Consider the following 17,773-nt stretch of genomic DNA (forward strand, 5'->3'; position numbering starts at 1 on the left):
CAACTGTGCTTTTCTTTTTATAGTTTTATAGTGCATCTGCAAATATTTATTTGAGTTTTGTTGAATTGTGCTCATCAATAGTGCATTAAAAGTTATATACAGAGAGCTTCCTTATAAAGAAAACCTTCTAAATAACTTTCTAGCTGGTTCTTTTTATAGGATTATTCTAAAATTTATAATCTTCCGATTGCTTTCTTTTTAGAGTAAGTACTTCATGTTACCTTATTTTAACATATAATAACATAGCTCTATTGTCTATATCAAACCTATGAGTCTTCACTGGCTTGTAACTTCGCTTGTTGATTGTTGTTGATGTTTCCATTTACAATGACATAATGTGGTCCTGTCATGGGTGGGGCTGGGTTGGAAGATACATCTAAGAGCCACAGATTGGTTTTCTAAAGAATTAACATAAAGAACTAGAGTTCCTTTCATATTTTGCAGAATCAAGAATTTCATTTTTATAATTTTGTTCATTAAAGAAGTATGGCACTATTTTCAAAATACTATCCTAATTTGCTAATCTTCTTCTCCTTAGTCTTAATGAGAAGAGAGTAGGCTGAAATGAAGAAGGTCACTATGACCATTGGAACCACTGAGGTAGGAGTTAGTCACTGAGTTTTGTTTTCATCTCTCCTCTGTTAGCTTATGTCTTCAGAGCTTACTAGGTGCAAGGTACTTAACTAACCATTGTAAATGGGTTGTTTCATGATCCCCTGATAGTGAAACAGGAAAGATATGTATTATTATGATCCCCCATAATGCACATATGGAACAGAACCTCAGAGGTAGTATTTGCTCATTAAAATATGGTAGAAGTAGAACTTGGATTCAGGTTTGTTTGACTCCCAAATCAGTGATTTTTAATTAAGGTTATATAACCTTGTGTTACTAGATTGTTTCCAAAATTCTCTCAGCTCTAACCTTTTATAGTTAAGTGTTTGATTGCAAGTTTAACAGGGGTGAGGAGAGGTAGGGAGGAATTCCAGAATATTGAATGTTTTTTTCTTCATATATATCTCTATATAGGTGTATATACACACCCATATATATATATATATATATATATATATATATATATAATGTATAAAATTATTCATATTTAAGAACAGTTTTAAATTGAGGAAATATATGTATTTATATTTAAATTTTGGCTTCTTCTAGCCAGTAGCAAATGAAATTATTAGCACAGATAGCACAGATATACGCACAGCAGAGAAATAGCCAATCAGATTTAATTCAGTAGCTTGCTTTTTTTTTTTTTTTTTTTTGGTAGATTTGTGTGTTGTGATTTTATATCTGCAGGTAATTTGTTGAAGAAAATATTTCTACCACTTTACACAAAACTAAATTCATTTAACAATACAGTCTCAAATGTCTTAGTACATCTTTAATCTTTAATGTCATCAGATATATAGAATTATAGACATACCCCAAAGAAATAATTTGAAGATGTAATTACTTGAATTTCCCTTATACCTATTTACTTTTGTGAATTAAAAAACTATATATTTAATTGTATTTATCTGTTTCTCTGAAGATGGAAAATACTGACTGAAACACAAAAAGTTAAAAAATATTATCTAAAATTACAAAAACTGAGAAAATGTCAAAGAAATAAGCTTTTTTAAAAAAAAATAAAACTTCTTCCTGTGGAGCCTGATGCAGGGCTGGAACTCACAAACTATGATATCATGATCTGAGCTAAAAGCAAGAGTCAGACCCTTAACTAAAGGAGTCACCCAGCCACCCCAAAGAATTGAACTTCTAAACAGTGTTTGTGTATGTGTGTGTGTGTGAGTGAGTGTGTAGTATTTCTTCTTCTGAAGGAATTAATCTCAAAGCTCTACTAAGACTTTTCAGAGACCCATTTAATGAGCAACTATTTTGTGCCTGAGACTGCACTCTGCACTAGAGATTCTAGAATAATGATAGTAATAACAATAATAAAAATATAAATTTTCAAAGACCTTCCTTCCAAGTAAAGTCCACTGGGCAAACAGAGTGAGCCTCACATTAAAAATGGCAGTGATTCTCAAACATTAATGTGCTGAAGAATCATGGCAGGCATGCTGACCAGTCCAGTTCTTTGTGTGTGTGTGTGTGTGTGTGTGTGTGTGTGTGTGTGTGTGTTAGTTTATTTTTGAAAGAGAGAAATAACAAGCTTGGGAGGGGCAAAGAGCGAAGGAGACAGAGGATCTGAAGCGGGCTGTGCCCTGAAAGCAGACAGCTCCATGTGGGGCTCAAATTCACAAACTGTGAGATCATGACCTGAGCTGAAGTTGGACTCTTAAACCAACTGAGCCACCCAGCTGTCCCAAACCAGGCTGATTTTTGATCCCCTTCTCCAGTTGGTCAGGTATGAGGTCTAGGTAACTCTATCTTTAGTGAGCACCTCCAGGAGAGTCTAAGATGCATGTTCCCAGCTGTCCTCAGTCTTCAGTGAGCATCAGATTTGCTTGAGAGTATTGTTAAGAAAGATTTCTGGGCTCTACCTCTACACTTTCTGGAGCAGTAGGTTTATACTTCTAATCATTCCTTAGTTGTTGCTGACATTGCTATCGAAGGGACCACACTTCAAGAACCACTTATCACTTGTTTATTGAAAACATGCCTCACAATTCTGTAGTATAGGATTGTGTGTGCAGTGAAAGAGACATGCACAAAGACACATGGAGGCAAGGGGACTCCACCCTAATTGGTCAAAGGTAACAATAGTAGCTAGAATTGATTGACTCAGGAAAGGTTATAAGAACTTGCTCATTTAATCCTTTCAATAAAGTATGTAGGGGCTACTTCATGTCCCCGTGTCCTAAACTGGTAGGAAGCAGATTAAGAGTTCAAATCTAGGAAGTCTGATTCCAGAACCCACATTCTTAACCATTCATAAAGGTTGTCAGTGAAGGCCTTCTGGCCTCCAAGTGTAGATAGGAGGATGAGTGGACACAAATCCAGTACTCATCTGGTGTGTGTGTTGTAGGAGGTGGGAGAGGATGAGGGCTTCCAGAGGAACCAGCCCTACCCACACACCTACCCTAAGTAGGTCTGATTATTAGGAGTCTAAAACAAGAGTATAACTATGGTATGGTGAGAAGCATTCTAGAAACCTGGGGTTAGAATTCTCAGTTAGTAATGAGTTTTGCTGAGCTAAGAAAAAGTAAGAGTGACTTACTTTACTTTTTGCATATGAAAAGAAGTTTGGAGATAGTCCCACTAGTGTTAATTCTGCTGTGGAAGAAGTGCCCGCAAGGGACAAGCTTCCTCCACCTTTTATCTCCCACTTCTCTAGCATGTCACTGTGATCCCTCTACTTGTAAGGTGACTGCTGACCCTCTACAGTCCTCTAACCATCAGGCAGGAAGAAAGAAGAGGGGGGAAAAAGGAAAGAAAGACAAAGACAGATAAAAAGTGTGTGTTAGGGAGCCTGGGTGGCTCAGTCCATTGAGCTTCTGACTTAGGCTCGGGTCATAATGTCACAGTTGGTGAATTCAAGCTCCCAGCATCAGGCTCTCTGCTGTCAGCTCAGAGCCCACTTCTGATCCTCTGTCTCACTGCCCCTCACCCACTCATGAACTCTGTCAAAAATAAGTAAATGTTGGGGCGCCTGGGTGGCTCAGTCGGTTAAGCATCTGACTTCAGCTCAGGTCATGGTCTCGCGGTCCGTGCGTTCGAGCCCCGCGTCGGTCTCTGTGCTGACAGCTCAGAACCTGGAGCCTGTTTCAGATTCTGTGTCTCCCTCTTTCTCTGACCCTACCCTGTTCATGCTCTCTGTCTCAAAAAAAAATAAATGTTAAAAAAAAAAAAGTAAAAAAAAAAAAAGTAAATGTTGAAAAAAAAAGAATGTGTGTTGTGTGTGTGTGTTGTGGGAGGGCACGAATATCAGGGCTACAGAAAGGCAGTGTCTAAATCAGAGAGCAAATTATTTGCTGCAACTCATCAGCAGACTTCCATTTAGATCTCAAGGATGTAAGGCTTAAACCTGACTACCTTAACCTTAAGGATAGTGAGGTCCACTAAACCAGGGCTCTGATAGTAAGGAATAGGCAGAGAGTGTTTATTGATTAGACAACTAGCAGTCGGCACAGATTTCCTCCCCACCATTACAAACAAATACCCCCCCAACTGTATTTTATTTCATATATTGTACTTTAAAGAATGGTGGGAAACTTTACTTATCTGTAAATAGTCTCTTAGAAAGGGTACAATTATATAATTATACAACCCCCTGGAGACCTCCTTTCTTCTAAAAACTCTTTGAAAACTGTTCAAGGTTGAGGACATTTTGATCTTAATTTAGTAACTTGCAGTTGATTATCCTGGAATGACATCCTCTCTCTGCAGATGTTCTGTCAGGCTTTAGAAAATTCTGGAAGAAGTGGACAGAGATGTTTTATGGTACATGTATAAGTGATATGAATCTATTCAAAATAAAATTCATTTAGGGACCAAAAGGCATTCATTTCTGCTGTGTTTTTTCTTCTTTACATGTTCACAAATTTTCCTTTCTAAAATGCCTTTGAACGAATCTGTTAGATATCATGTATCTATTTCTCCTGTCTGAATTCTTTATAACCAAACTTTCTTCAGCCTGTGCTCTCTCATTCTTCTTTGTTGAAAGTATTTCTCTGGATCCTCACCTCTTCTTCTTACCTCATATTTGAACTCCTATCTTAAACTAAAGCAATAGTCTTCTATGACTTCTCCAGCCCTCGAAAAATCTACTTTTGTGGGACAAAGAAAGAAAAAGGTAGACTTACTGGTTAACTGAGAAGGTGAGCAATATGTGGAGTGTCTCAGAGAATTAAAAAGTAAGAAAAGTAAAAGCACTAGAAGAAACTGAGAGATGGGCTTGTTCAAACACTTTATTTTACAAATGAGTAAATTGAGTTGTAAGAGAAAAATATGACAAACTGCCAATCTCAGTGGCATGACACATTGGAAGTTTATCACTCACTGACTCAGTAGTTCAGTATGGACTTCTGTTGTTCAAAGGTCAGCTTTCTGCTCTGTGATTCAGGAACCCACCACGTCCATCATGTGCCTTTACATTTGTCTCAAAAGGGAAAGGGGAGAGGAAGTTGCAAGCGCACAACCCATTATCCTTCAAATATAAACTCTTCACATTACTTTTGGTCAAGTTCTTTGGGAAAGAACCAGTAATGTGGCCACACACAGTTGCAAATGGAGATGGGGGATGTTGCCCCTGGCTTGGTTTTAGTGCTGCTTTTATAATCTGGAGGAGCTAATTAAAAGTCTTCCCTCTACAACTGGTTGTTTCCACCACAATGAGTGATCAGCCTGACGCAATAGATTCAGTGTGTGTGTGTGTGTGTGTGTGTGTGTGTGTGTGTGTGTGTACAGACAGTTTAGTATGAGCTGACACTTGGGGGCCTGTACCTTAAAAAAGAGTACAGATCAAATTGCTTCTTGCTTTCTTTCCTAGTTCACGATGACTCCTCCCTAATTCCTATCATCCTGCTATTTCACTCCCACCTCAATATCAGATAAAAGTTGTGAAATAAATTTTTCCAAAGCCTCCAATGCTTTGAAAGGTAATAAAGTACTTGGACCCTCTGCAACTTCTACCAATTTCAAATGGTAAATTAGTGGAAAGTAAATTGATATTGATTTAAAAAAAAAAAAGATGTTTTTTTTTCTTGTACACCTACACCCTGAACCATGGTGCAAAATTAATGGAAAATTAGAGAATTCTGTCTTCTAGTTGTAAATTAAAATATTTTTAATTGTAAAAATACAATTTTTTACAAGTGCAAAAACTACAAAAATGGAAAATATACAAAGAGAAAAAGTAAAAAAAATAACTGAAATTCCCATTTCTCATAAATCATCTCCCTAACATTTTTAAAGTTGTGTTTTGAGACTATTTTTGTGAGGGAAGGTGCACATAAACACAACACAAACATATTTTTACTTGGTACTATATTATGAACATGATTCCATATCACTTTAATGAAAATTTGTATTTTAATTTTTAATGGTTGAACAGCACTCCATTATTTATTTAACCAGTTCCCTACTGCTTAACATTTAGATTATCTCCATTTTGCTTCTCTAAACAATGAAAAAAAATCCCTCTTCCCATTTCTTTGAGCAGTTGTTCACTTATTTCCTTAGAATGGATTTCTAGAAATTGGACGGCTGCTTGTTAATTTTGGTATTTACACTCCTACTGTCTTCCAGAAGTGTGACACTGCATCACTTTTCTGCTAGCGGTTGAGCATCCTGTGTGGTTTTAACCTGTCACCAATACCAGTATCACCACCTATTTAAGTCTTTGTCATTCTGATGAGTAAAATCTGACAATTATTTTTTTTATTATTTAAAAAAAAGTTTTAATGTTTGTTTTTGAAGGAGAGAGAGACAGAGCATGATCTGAGGAGGGGCAGAGAGAGAGGGAGACACAATCTGAAGCAGGTTCCAGGCTCGGAGCTGTCGGCACAGAGCCCGACAAGGGGCTGGATCTCATGAAATATGAGATCATGACCTGAGCTGAAGTTGGATGCTTAATTGACTGAGCCACCTGGGTGCCCCAAATCTGATAATTATTTTAATTTAATTTATTTGATTAGTAATAGTAAGGTTGAATACATGTTCATATATTCATTGGCTGTCCCTCTTCTTTTGTGACTTTATGACCTTTACCCATGTTGTTTCATTTGATTTATAACTTTGAATATATTAATATGTTTATTTTTTATATATTATATGATGCAGTTTGATTTCATTTACTAATTTTTCTATGTATAAGAGATGTAATACTGTCAAGTCTATTAAAAAAACCCTTTAATGAACACAGATGTGTAGAAAATCACCAGTCACCCTCTTGAATTTTATAGTGATTTCCTTTTGGGCAGTATGGGAATGTAAATCCTTGCTTCATATATATTTTTTAATTTTTTTAATGTTTATTTTTGTGTGAGAGAGAGAGACAGAGCATGAGCAGGGAAGGGGCAGAGAGAGAAGGAGACACAAAATCTGAAGCAGGCTCCAGATTCTGAAATGTCAGCATTGAACGTGACTCAGGGCTCAAACTCACTAACTGTGAAATCATGGCCTGAGCCTAAGTAGGATGCTTAACTGACTGAGTCACCCAGGTGCCCCAATCCTTGCTTCATATTATGGTTGGAAAGAATCTATCCCTCTGAAGAATCTTGCCTTGTTTATAAAAATGGCATTTGAAGTTGTGTGCTTGCCATCAGAAAAACAGAATTAATTTTTAGTATGAAATGCTGATTATCAACAATAGGCTAAGATAGTGCCTAGCAACATGAAGTGAGGGGCCGTGGGAGGGGGGGCAGCCTCTGTCCCCTCCAAAAAAAAGTAGGGATTTAACCTCTGGGACTCCTGCTTGGGGTGTCTTGATACAATCAGCCTAGGTAGTATGTCTTTTGAAGTATGATGAGTAGGTTGAGGAGTCAAAGCATTTATTATCCTTTGTCCCTTCAGAAAATGAGTGGAAAGTGTTGTCAAGCAGAGGTGATCAAACCAAGATATGCAGACTTGGAGCTTCCTTAAAGTCAGTGTGAGACAACATTCCAATATAAATATACTGATAACAGTATCAATGAGGCAACATTTAGTCCTTTAAATGACCTAACATTGTTTTTGTAGTATACTGCCCATTGGTAAATAGACAGCTATTGAATAAATCTGTCCATTATAATGAATGAATCCAGCACTCACATTTTGAAAAACTGAAACTGTATCCATTTGTCAAGAACAGAAGCTACTTGTTCTGCTTTATTTCCTCAGGTAGACTAGATGATTTTGTGGGCAGTAAGATGTTGCTACATCCCCCACCCCCACCCCCACCCCCAGAGCTGTCCAAAACTTGAAGAAGGTGCCTGGTCAGGTAGTTGGCTCCTTATTACTGAGAATATTAAAGTAGGTGTGTATGATCAGCTAATTAAAGAAACTATTTATAATCTCTACAACTGTTGTATTCACTAGGGCATCCAATTACTCTAAAGAAGTCCTAATGATGCCTTAAGATAGTTTTGATTTTGATTAGCTGTACTCTTCTAATTATATTATCCATCATCATTTTGAGTATTAAAACATGCCTTTGTTCTCTTGTAACCTAGCTATGTGGTCTTGGGCAAGTCACTAACCTACTTGGATACAGTTTTTAAGATGAAATAGAAATAATATTATAAAGCTTTGAAGGACTGCAGAAAGATGAGATGTACTATTTATAAAATGCCTAGTATTTAGGCTGCCCCTTGATACCTACTTGGTTAATTATAAATGTTGTTGATTTTATTTTTAATTTTGTTCCCAAACATCAATATTTGTATGTGGAACCCTAAAATTTGTTCTGAGAGTAGAGGACTTTGGCAATCTGGAAAGCTATTTGGACTCCTCCAATACTCCACATATACATTTCGCTTCTATTCCTCGAATCTTTATATTAATAGAATAAATGATGCTTGGTATGAGGACTCCAAGGTGATGAGAAACTATGGTTTAATATACACCTGGAAGTATGGATGGATTTCCATGCCCACTGCAAATGTGAGAAAGGCATTATTCCCACATTTTAAGGAGGTGGTGAAATGAACAACCAACTTGAGACACTGGGGTGGGAAATCAAAGACCTCATTCCCTCTTGTGTTTACCCCACAACTGCCCACAGGGGCTTTTAAGTTCTGCAACAGGAATTCCCACCTCATAGCCTTGTAGTTAGAAGTAAATTATGACACATAACTGATAACTAATAAATGTTATAGTTATAATAAATATCATTTATGTTTGCTTTGTGTTAAGCATTTTACAGTTATAACATCTTGAGGGATGTATTGTAATGGTTAAGAGTGTAGTTTTTCGAGGGGTGCCTTGGTGGCTCAATCGGACTCTTGATTTCGGCTCAGGTACTGATCTCACAGTTCATGAGTTTGAGCCCCACATCAAGTCTTGCATCAGGCTCCATGCTGACAGTGCAGAGCCTGCTTGGGATTTTCTCCCTCTCTCTCTCACTCTCTCTCTCTCTCTCTCTCTGTCTTTCAAAAATAAGTAAACTTTAAAAAGTATTTTTTAGGAAAGAGTGTAGTTTTTTGAGTTAGATAATCCTGGGTGGGAATCTTACCCTGATTACTTCTTCTTTTTTTCAGTTTTATTGAAGTATAATTGACAAGATTATATTTAAAGTATACATTGTGATGATTTGGTATATGTATACATTGTGAAAGGAATATTTCTATTGAGTTAACACATCCAACAGTTCACATATTTATAAACTTTACTGTGTATGGGAGAAAACACTTAAGTTCTACTCTCTTAGCAAATTATATAGTACAGTATTTGCAAGTATAGCCACCATGTTATACATTAGATCCTCAGGCCATATTTATCTTACAGCTAAAGTTTGTACCCTTTTAGCAACCTCTCCCTATTTCCCCCACCCCCCAGCCCCTGGCAACCATTTTTCTGCTCTCTGTTTCTAGGAGCTTGACCTTTTCTACCTTCCTTCCCCTTCCCTTCCCTTCCCTTCCCTTCCCTTCCCTTCCCTTCCCTTCCCTTCCCTATCTCACCTATAAATTATTCCATGTAGTATTTGTCTTTATCTGGCTTATTTCACTTTGCATGATGCCACCTCCAAGTTCATTTATGTTGTCACAAAGGGCAAGATCTCCTTTTTTAGGCTAAATAATATTCTGTCACCTCTTCACTGAGTGACTTTGGGTATATTATTTATACTTTCTAGGCCTTGTTTTTTTGTTTTTGTTTTTTCCATAAGAAACTATACTAACAGTTTATTTTCTGATACAGGGAACCTTTGCTGAATCAAGAAATGCTTAGCTGAGAGGATAAAAGTGACATTTAACACTGCATTAATATTTACTATTACTCTTCTTATTAATTTTTATAATAAATTATATGATAGTAATAATAATAATAATAATAATAATAGTAATTTTATAACATGCTTAGGATGTATCACTTCCCATATATTATCTCATTTAATCTGTATCACAAGTTACTATATAGATATTATCTTCCACAATTTTTCCTTCAGGGGAAATTGAAGCTCTGGGTAGCTTTCTCAAGATATAAACTCAGGTCTGAATCACTCCAAAACTGTGTTCTCAACTACTCTGTGTGTATAATTCCACATCTGAATTTGTTGGTGGTTGTTGTTTTTAACTTCCAAGCATCTGATCTGAAATTCCTTTCTTTATTTGGGGAATTTTCCACTTTGTGAGTCTTGGTGAGAAACAGAGCCTCCCATTATACAAGCTGAAAATACCAGATACATTGTTTACTCTCTTACTCAGTCTCCCTTACAGCTGGAAGACTGTCAAGTGACCTAGAGTTGGCCAATTACACCCATGTCCTAGATTTTGAGTTAGAAATAAATGATGTGAAGAATCAGGGACACCAGTGCCTGTGTCAGCCTCCCGTACCCTGTTCCTGCTGGGTCAGCAAGGCAGCTGGGGACATATATTGCTTGTCATGATTCTTTGATTTCAATAGAATAGCCTTGGCTTCTGGTTGTTTAGTCTGTTTCTAGTTACTGAGACCTAACCAGTAACCTTTCAATAATTTCCTTTTCTGCTCAAATCAGCCATATCTGGTTCCTGTTGCTTGCAAATAAGAACTTCCCTGATATATGATGGTGACCTGCTTTGCCAGTTAGATGTAACATATTCCTCTCAGGGGCAGAGGGAAGGAAAGTTCCCTGAACATCTAAAAATGGGAAAAATGACCAAAGGAGGAAGAATTGAATCCTCTGTTACAATTTATCTTCCACTCCCTTTGTTTCACAGATCACACACTAAGTAAATACCATAGCCCTCACCTGTTACACACAGGTGAAGTAAACCCAGCACTGCCAACTCAGAGACCCACTGAGCTGTACCATGTACAGTCTATGATGTGAGACTTCACTCAGTGTCATTGCCACTTGACACTACATTGGTCCTCTTTTTTGGAAACAACTTCTGTGTGTGACAAGAATATGCTAAACTAAGACATAAATGGATGGAAGTCAAAGATGCCAAAATTAGCTACAGGGGGAAAAAAAGCATAGAGACTTATGTTTTCTACTTTTAATGATGTTAGGGCCCCACGTAGGGAAAAGTGAGCCTGGCTTGGGAGTGTTGAACTTCCGTGTGGCAATATGTCCTTGATCTATGATGATGATGATGATGATGATGATGATAGATAGATAGCATCATTAACATTTGTCAGTGTTTCCTGGGTGAAAAGCACATCATTCTAATGACTTTTTACCTCTACTACAACCCTGTGAAGTAGGAGAAATTATTCCAGATTCTTCAAAGTTCCAAAAAATTAGCAATGTAACCTAGGTCACAGTTGGGTGGTAGAACAACCAGAACTGAACACTAGATCAGCCTGAATTCCTACCCTGTGATCTTAGTAATTATACACCCAATACAGAGTCATTTAAATGTGACCAGAGCAGGGGCTCCTGGGTGGCTCAGTCTGTTAAGCTTCTGACTTTGGCTCAAGTCATGATGTCAAGATTAGTGAGTTCAAGTCCCACATTGAGCCCCTCATTGGACTCTCTGCTGATGGTGCAGAGCCTGCTTCTCTATCTCTCTCCCTCTCTCTCCTGCTTGAGACTCTCTCTCTCTCTCTCTCTGTCTCCTGCTTGGGACTCTCTCTCTCTCTCTCTCTCTCTCTCTCTCTCTCTCTCTCCTTCTCTCTCCATCCCTTCCACACTCTTTATCTCTTGCTTTCTCAAAATAAGTAAACAGGGGTGCCTGGATGGCTCACTTGGCAAAGTGTCTGACTCTTAGCTTCGGCTCAGGTCATGGTCTCACAGTTTTTGCGACTTTGAGTCCCATGTGGGGCTCTAGGGTGGCAATGCAAAGCCTGCCTGGGATTCTCTCTTTCCTTCTCTCTTTGTCCCACCCCCACTCACGCTATCTCTGTCTCTCTGAAATGAATGAATGAATGAAGGAAGGAATGAATGAATAGTAAAGAAAGAAAACTTAAAAAAGTGTTGCCATAGCAGTGAAACATGTACCTACTTTTGAGATTCTACCTCAGAAGCTGTGGAGTTAAGTGCAGAGCAGTTGAGTATGATTGAACTAAGATATCTTTATAGATAACACATAGTATAAGGGAGTTCTTTAAAAGTGTATTGGCATATTGTGCTGTAATGTCCTATCTGTGATTGTTTAACTTTTGAGTAACTCACAAATCCTTATCTGATCTCTAGCCTCACTATCTCTTATATAATATTTGGTCCAATTGAGGTAACTATCTTTGTTCTTTCCCTCAAACACCAGTTGAATGTCAACAACATGCTCACCATCTTGTGGATATATTCCTTTACTTATTCAGGAGCTGAAGAAGAGCAAGAGAGAAAAAAAGACACACGTCTCCCAGCATATGAAATATGGTCATCATGTTTTATATCCTTTGTATTGTTAGTAGAATCTACTAACTTTTATTAATTTTTTGTATAAAAATCCCATTCACACTGCATTTTTACCAATGGGTTATTATTTATATTCTATTTTATTAGCACTGACAATTACAGACTATTGACAAACTCATCAGGCCCTACATTTTCATTCTAAAATCATGAAAATAAGGTGGAGAGTGGAAAATCTATGTATATCTTTTCTTTGGTGAGATGAGGGACTAACCTTAATATCACTTTTATCATTCCTTTTAAATTATGCATTCTTGGGGCACCTGGATGGCTCAGTTAAGTGTCCAACTTCAGCTCAGGTCATTATCTTGCAGTTTGTGAGTTCCAGCCCCATGTTGGGCTCTGTACATACAGCTCAGAGCCTGGAGCCTGCTTTGGATTCTCCGTCTCCCTCTGTCTCTTCCCCTCCCCTGCTTGTACTCTGTCTCTGTCTCTGTCTCTCTCTCAAAAATAAATAAACATTAAATTTTTTTTTTCTTTAATTGTGCGTTCTTTCCTTGATACATGTGAGAGATTTCTGTTTGGGCAAATGGCCGTCTTAAGGGAAAACCTTCAGCAAATGGAAAGTTTTTAAGTTATGGTAAGATCAAGCACATTTTTTTCCCAGTAATTAAAAAAAAAAAATTCTTCCTGGAAGTTCACCCCTACCATAAGTTTCACACTGAAAATCTTTCTGCATATAAATATAACTTCCCACAAAATTCTGGGAAATTTTATTAGTAGAGACTGGTGTTGAATATACCCACTTCATTTCTCTATGCCTTTTTTCTCTCCCTAGCTATCTTGACATTAAAATATAGTAGAGTCACAGAATAAGCAGTGTAAGAGATTGATATGGCATTTGATGTAAGTCTCCCGAGTAAAATTTAGATGGGGATGCTATGAAAGTCACATGGGGGAAAAAATCTGAAAATATTATTATGTTATCAAAAGTGCTAAAATAACAGCAGTAAATCTTATTTCTAGCTAATAAAATATCATCCCTTAAATGATGTTATATTATTGCAGAAAAGCAATGGATACACCTATCTTCTCTATTCTGAAGATGCTAAGGAGTGGGGACAAACGAGCTACATTAATTGTTTTGGATTCAAGTTGTAGTTTTTAGCAGCTCTCCTTTTTTAGTAAGTTTTCCAAAGTGAATGTTGTTCAGTTATCATCACCACTAAATATGCTGTTGTGTAAATTTATACACAAAAAATTATTGCATATATTATTTTTAAATGATTTTTATAAATATGTCTGTCATTGTTATTATTCCTTCCCATTAATTTATTATACATTATGTTTATCTTTTATGGTTTAAAAGGGATATATGTTCAAACTCATTCAAATATTTATTTGGTGTCTACTAAGTGGTAGGCACTCTGCTAGGCAATAGAGTTATTGCATTAGACTTGGAAAATGTCCTTGTCCTCCAGAACTCCAGATACTGCTCTAAAAGAATTACTGGGTCAAACTAAGTCAAACAGTTTCTTTATGGAAGAGCTTCTTAAGAGTCTTGTGAATTATGAGTCTCTGAGAAGGAGATGTACTGGACAACCAGTCCCAAATTTGTTTGAAATGGACCTTTTCTTTCATGGAATTTTTTTTAAGTTTATTTATTTTTGAGAGACAGAAAGAATAGAAAGAATGAGCGTGAATAGGGGAGGGGCAGAGAGAGTAAGAGAGAGAGAGAGAGAGAGAGAGAGAGAGAGAGAGAGAGAATCCCAAGCAGGTTCTGCAATGTCAGCACCGAACCCAATACGGGGCTTGAACTCAGGAACCATGGGAACATGACCTAAGCTGATATCGAGTTAGATGCTTAACTGACCGAGCCACCCAGGTGCCCCTCCTTTATGGACTCTCTCATAGGATTTGTGATCCACTGAACACACTTGTAGACATACCAGTGTTCTGTAATGATTAGTTAATTACTTTTTATTAAGCAACTATAAACTGAACCTATGGCATTAGTCTGGGTTTTTTGAATGATGCAATGATGTACAATGATGAACATTGGGATTATAAGGGAGTCGGGTTTTTTTTTTTTCATTTAAAGAAATAGACACACATATCCATATATTTATATGTAAGATACATTTTATATAATACACAATGTCCTCTGAGGAGGGTAAAGTTGTTTTCAACTTGGGAGCTCATAACAGGTTTAACTGAGCATGAGAATGTAAGCCAAGCAGAATTTCAGTAAGTTATTTGATCCTGACTGTTGGGTAAAATCAGGCATTTCCACTGGTCAGTCTGACCTTAATGGAACAACATTCCATCTGGAGGGAATAGTACGATCAGACATATAGTGGTGGGGATTGCCAGATTGTAATATTCCAGTACCTGGAAAGTATTGGAACATCTGCTTTCTCCACGGTCTAGAAAGTCAAATATCAAGTGAAATGCAAGTATAACACAGGCCAGTACTGTTTGCTTTGCATGCTCCTTTCATTCTGTAGTGTGCGACAGTGTAAGAAACTGTTTAAGATTATTGTTATCCAAGAGGGTTCTCAGTCACAGGAGTGGAAAAAAGAAGTTTCTCTTCCTGTGTTTCTGCCTTCTGCTCTTGAGTGAGAGAAGCTGCCAACATCACTGACCTTGTCATAGGTATCTATCTACAGGGAGAATGTCAAGGCTCACTCTGGTGAGAGGTAGTTAGAAGTTGAAAGAAGGACTTCAGAGATAGGCTACAACTTTTGTACACTTTCTACACCTGTTACAGTAAAGATGTCACCTCAGTGATCCCCTTCTCTGGTAATCCCATTATATTTTTCCCCCATTGTGTGGCAGAACTTTAGAGGTAAAACTGATACAAGTTTGGAGAACAGTCTTAAAATTCTAGCTCCTTGAATAGGGCCTAACCCAACAGTTTTTCAATAATCTTAATAACCACACTCATAATAATGACTATCATATTAACTGTTGTTTGTGCCAAAATACATTACCACATTTTTTTCTTCAGCTTTACAACTTGGGTTCTACCATTATTTCCATTTTACGGATTAGGAAAGGGAGGTTCAGAGATGCAGAGTCACTTGGTCAAGGGTCACACAGCTAGGAAGGGATAAATTTGTGCCCTTTCTGTTGGATCCTACAGTTCTTCAAAATGTACCTAAGGACATTTGAATGAATTAATAAATAAATCCTCATAGTCACACGGACCAGGTCATTAAGCTCAGCATAGTGGGGGAATGGCATAATAATAGTTGGACAGTTAACACCTGAATTTCCTTGCATTGAATTTTCTAAATGATGTTTAGTTGATGACCTCATGATTACTACCATGTGATAGGAAAGGGTACATTTTGGTGTTTGGGATAAGATCTCACATTGAGTAGAATAGGTTTTTATTTCTCGACTAATGGGATATGAGTAACAGATGACCTTGAGGTGCCATCTAGAAGTGCTTCTGTGTAGTTCATCATGTCAGCCCAGCCAATAATTTTAAAATGTTCAGAGTTGATAATATATGCAGCCATAAAGCATATTTCTAATCAATGCAAATAATATTTTTCCTATGCTAAACCCAGAGTTAAATTATAACACACAGCATAAGATTAATGGGCCATTTTTTCATCATCACTTTGTTAAATTACTTAGTTTGGAAACCATTCAGAAGGATGTGAATTGGAGCTGTGCTGAGCAGTTGGAATGAGGTTTTGTCTGTGATAGAAGTATTCCCACCTCTGACCCCTACTTTCAGCTTTTCAGGAAAGAAGGGAAAATTTCTCCTAGAAAAAAAATCACATGCTTATAAGCTGGCTCATATATCAAAGAGTGTTATGTCTTCTAAGCAAAGCATATCTTGGTATATAAAATATTTTTTACCTACCCTTTATACAGTGAACACTGCTTGTGACGTGAGGTCTTTTGCTATTTGACTCCTGGATCACTTTTGTGAATATATTTTGCTTGAGACTGAGTTTGAATTTGGTATATCTCCATAATGCAGTGCATCTAAGTGATGTGCATGATCGAAAAGGCACGCTCCTTGAGGGCAGGCGCTGCATGCATCATTGGTGTAATCACGGAGCTGTGCTCGGTGTCTAGTGTTTAGGCAATGCTATTTTCAGTAAGCATTTGTACTGAATAATGTGTGGTTCTAATGAGGAAAGCATGGCTTCGTGTTTTAGAGAGGCAGAGTATCCACACTTGTGTTCTGTGACCATTGAGTACCAGAATCTTGTGTTTTTCTTCAGTTCTCTTTGTGAGTTTCCTGAAAGGATGTTTCCTGGTCCTTAGAATACCCATCTCCTCCTGTGTTCCTGGAAGGATAACTCTTCTTTTTAAAAGTAGTCAATCCCATTATTGAGTGAGATAGAATTTATTACCTCCATGTGAAGAGAATTTATTTCCCCCCGAACTGCACCTGTCCACTGGTGTATGTCTGTACACACATACACAGACATACATCATATATGCTCTATTTCAGCAGTTACCCAATTGCACTGTACTTACTTGTTAAGTTCTGCTTGTTCAGAACAAGTTTTTAAGTGTGGTGCTTTTCTCTTTGACATTTATCACTACCTAATTATTCTAACACCTAAAATGATGACTGAATTGGATCACATTTTATTGATAATATATAGACAATAATCCTTTGTTCTTATGACTTCTAACTAGGGATTCAGCTGAAAACTACCTTTAAAATTTTTGTACTTTGTACTGTTGAACAGCTTCTTAAGTCATTGCATATGGGACACAACACGGACTAGGGGTTTTCAAAGTGTGGTACCTGGATTAGCACATCAGCTTGCCCTAGGAATTCATTAAATATCAAATTCTTGGGTTTGCTCCACAGCTACAGAATCAGACAGTCTGGGGGTGGGGCCCAGTGTTTGTGTTTTAACGAGCCCTCCAGGTGACCTTCATGCATGCTCAAGTTTGGAAACTCCTGGCTTAGTCGTGAAACTTAGGGTTTAGGCTTTGGACAGATCCACTAAGCCACTGGGGTGACCATGAACAAGTTACTTCTCGTGGCTTCTTACTATTTTTGTGCCTCACTTAGCTTATAGTGATTTATTTAAATTAGATTAATACATGAAGTGCTTTCACCAGAGTGACCAAAACATAGTATCTGTTCAATAAAGTCTAGCTGTTATCATTATCATCAATCAGAACTTTTTAACTCATCCTGAAGACACTTTGTAATAAATGTAATCATGCAGTGTGAAAAATTAGCAGCTTAGTAAAGCCTATTAATTAGTTTATCTGACAGGCTCTCGGTAGGAAATCAAGGGTACACCAAAAAAATAATTTGAGCAGAATCTAGAGAAAAAAGATAGTGCAGCATTGGGTTCAGTAAAGGCTTGGCAATTCTATCACTTCCTCTCCAAGAAGAGGAAGGAGAAGGGAGGT

The 17,773-nt window shown here is 37.4% G+C and overlaps 1 protein-coding gene across 1 annotated transcript in view; it reads left to right on the plus strand.

The window, feature by feature from the left end:
• The window catches only part of GRM7 (glutamate metabotropic receptor 7), an 811,284-nt gene that overhangs the window by 13,172 nt on the left and 780,339 nt on the right, over positions 1-17,773 (plus strand). The window lies entirely within an intron of this gene.

Source organism: Lynx rufus, unplaced genomic scaffold (assembly GCF_022079265.1).
Source record: "Lynx rufus isolate CCGP_SWC_20201006 ecotype Redwood Valley unplaced genomic scaffold, mLynRuf1.p SCAF_4, whole genome shotgun sequence".
In the NCBI taxonomy this organism is placed as follows: domain Eukaryota; kingdom Metazoa; phylum Chordata; class Mammalia; order Carnivora; family Felidae; genus Lynx; species Lynx rufus.